Source organism: Vicugna pacos, unplaced genomic scaffold (genome assembly GCF_048564905.1).
Source record: "Vicugna pacos unplaced genomic scaffold, VicPac4 SAC-SAT, whole genome shotgun sequence".
NCBI lineage: Eukaryota > Metazoa > Chordata > Mammalia > Artiodactyla > Camelidae > Vicugna > Vicugna pacos.
The window spans coordinates 17239859-17242661 of record NW_027328721.1 but is presented as its reverse complement, the minus strand read 5'-3'; the positions used below and the strand labels follow the sequence as shown (position 1 = coordinate 17242661).

At 44.0% G+C, this 2803-nt stretch overlaps 1 pseudogene; it reads left to right on the top strand.

Moving 5' to 3' along the window:
* The first annotated feature begins 1881 nt into the window (after positions 1–1881).
* Positions 1882–2424, top strand: LOC140692187 (diphosphoinositol polyphosphate phosphohydrolase 2 pseudogene; annotated as a pseudogene).
* Positions 2425–2803: the final 379 nt, after the last annotated feature.

Sequence of the window (2803 nt, the reverse complement as noted above, 5' to 3'; positions counted from 1 at the left end):
CTCACATGAAGCCCAGCATTCCCAGAGTCAATCCTGCATTCCGGGGTTTTGTAAATTCACTTGATACCCCACATGAAAAATACCTTGTTCAACTAACACAACACTGTAAATCAACTATACTTCAATTTTGAAAAATACCCCATACAAAACCTCTTTTCCAACACAAGAATACACAGCTCACAAGTACAATTGCTATGAAATCTACCATTTTGCATGATTCATCCTACTTCTCTGTTCTTGGTGATACACTTACAGAAGAAAATCCCGGTGGGGAGTTTACCTTTGTGGCATATGTGGGTTTATCTATGACTATGAAAAAGGCCAGGTCTTCAATTCCCCTCAGTACCCTCCTTTGGGCTTGGTGAGCCACCTTTGCTGTCTCTCTGATGGCAATACCTTAGGGAGAACAGCACAAAGATTTCTGTCTGCATCCATACTCATTTCAAGGATCAAGGAAGCACAATATAACCTCTGTGTATGTACAAGTAAATTTTCAATGTCAGGGTCTTATTTGGAGTTGACTGTGTTCACAGAAAAGACACTATCACAGAGCACATAAAGTAATACAGAAACCTTTCTTATGTTCTGGTATTATTTTAGTGTGGCACAAGGGAACTTAGCTGGTCTGCTTTTAATACTGACAAAAGATGAATTAGTAAATTTTTCAGTTTCATCTGAAAAAACATCCCTCATGATAGTGAAGTGAAAAGCACATATCAATTGGTTCCAAATTTTAGAATACAATGTAGAAGGACACAAAATTAAAAATATAATGTGAAAGAAGAAAGTAAACTGAAAAATGCTCATACACTCTCAAGTCATTTTAATAAAACTGTGTCACACAGATTTAAAATATATTTTTATTCTTGTTACAAAATCACTAGAAGAAAAAACTAAGAGGTTGCCTACTAATATCTGACAAGAAAAATTCAATAATCAAACAACTGTATTATGTAAAAATATTAATGGCTTTATGATATATTATTTTAATAACAGTTTAACCACGATATTTAGGAATATACTTATAGTTAATAATCATATGAAACTTCACTGTAGAATATAACATCCAATGAAATGTGGAAAGCTTCATGAAGATTCAATTTTCAATTTAAATTCCTAACCCCTGGTCACACTTTGCTTTCCCATAAACTCATCTTCACCAAATTTATTCCAAAACAAATGAGAAAACATATACCACAATTTTTAAAAGTAGATTATTTGTAGTTCCCAATTGATTAGAAATGAAGAATAGCAACAAAGCTAAGGGAGTGAATTTTAATCCTTGTCCTCAGAAAGGCATCTTGAAGTAATAGCTTGAAAAGTTAGAAAAAAATAAGTACAGGACAGAAATCACTTTGCTCACTTCCTCTTCTGACTCCAACTCACTGCCGCACTTAGTCCAGAAGCTTTCAATTTACAGAAGGTGGCGCAAATCCAAAGGGCAGGATTTCTGCAGGACTAAGGCAGCAGGCGTGATGTGGACATGCTGGGGGCGGAGCCCAGAGAAAGCATCCAAGGCAGAAGCAGCAGGCATGTCAGGACCACGAGGCCGAGAGTGGGGCTGGGGAGGTCTGGAGGGCCGGAACGGACTGCAGCAACTGCAGACACAAACACACCCGTCCCTGAACACAGGCCCCGCCAGGGACGGCGCACTGACGGGCACCGCGCAGCCACCTGTGCACACACAGCACGTGAGAGGGCCCTGGCGGGACGGCCCGCAGCCGACCCCAGACGCCCGCGCGGCCGCGGCGCTGCTGCCCGACCGGCGGGAGCCCCTGCAGCCATCTCCTTGTGCCATGCGCCCCGACTCGCCCTCGCCCCCACCCCCGGGCGGGGTGGCGGCCTCCACAGGAGCCGCGGCAGCGAGAGCCCGCCTCTGTGATGAGGTCCAAGCCCGACCGGCCGTGGACCTAGGACCGCGATGGCTTCAAGAAGCGGGCGGCGTCCCTGTGCTTCCTGAGCGAGCAGGAGGACGACGTGCTGCTGGTGGGCAGCCGTCGGTCCCAGACCAGTGGACTGGCCCTGGTGAAGAACTGGAGCCCCGGGAGGAGCCTGCCAGTGCTGCCGTGAGGGAGGCTTACCAAGAGGCTGGAGTCAAAGGAAAGTCAGGCAGACTCCTGGGCATATTTGAGAACCAAGACAGAAAGCACAGGACATATGTCTTATGTCCTTACTGTCACTGAAATATTAGAAGACTGGGAAGATTCTGTTAATACAGGAAGGAAGACAGAGTGGTTCAAAGTAAAGGATGCCATCAAAGTTCTCCAGTGTCATAAGCCTGTACATGCAGAGTATCTGGAATAATTAAAGCTGCGTTGCTCGCCAACCAGTGGAAACTCCACAGTCCCTTCCCTTCCAGACAGTAACACCTTGTTTGTAGCTGCTGCACAGCGAACCTCTGGGCTGCCATCTAGCATAAGATAGACAGGGCTGGAAGGACCTCTTTCATCATGTGCAATCTCGTGGGCAGAGGTTTCTTTATTTTCCTTGGCAAATATCTGAATGACGCTTACAAACTGAATTTGCCATGCGAGATTTTTTTTAACAATCTGCATGATTTTTAGGTGTTTCCAAATCTTCTTAAAAAAATAGTGTAAAATATTTTAATAAGCCAAAGCCATGTGGAATTTTTTTTAGATGCCTTAAATGTGCTCTCCCACCCAACCCACCCACCTTGTTATTTTGGTTGACATTTTCACTTTTTCCCCAGTATTTTTTATCCATTTGATGTCAGTCTGTGGTTTTTGTCAGATCAGCTTACTTGTGGGTATATTATCCCCGTGAATTGTTTTCTCTTTCATAA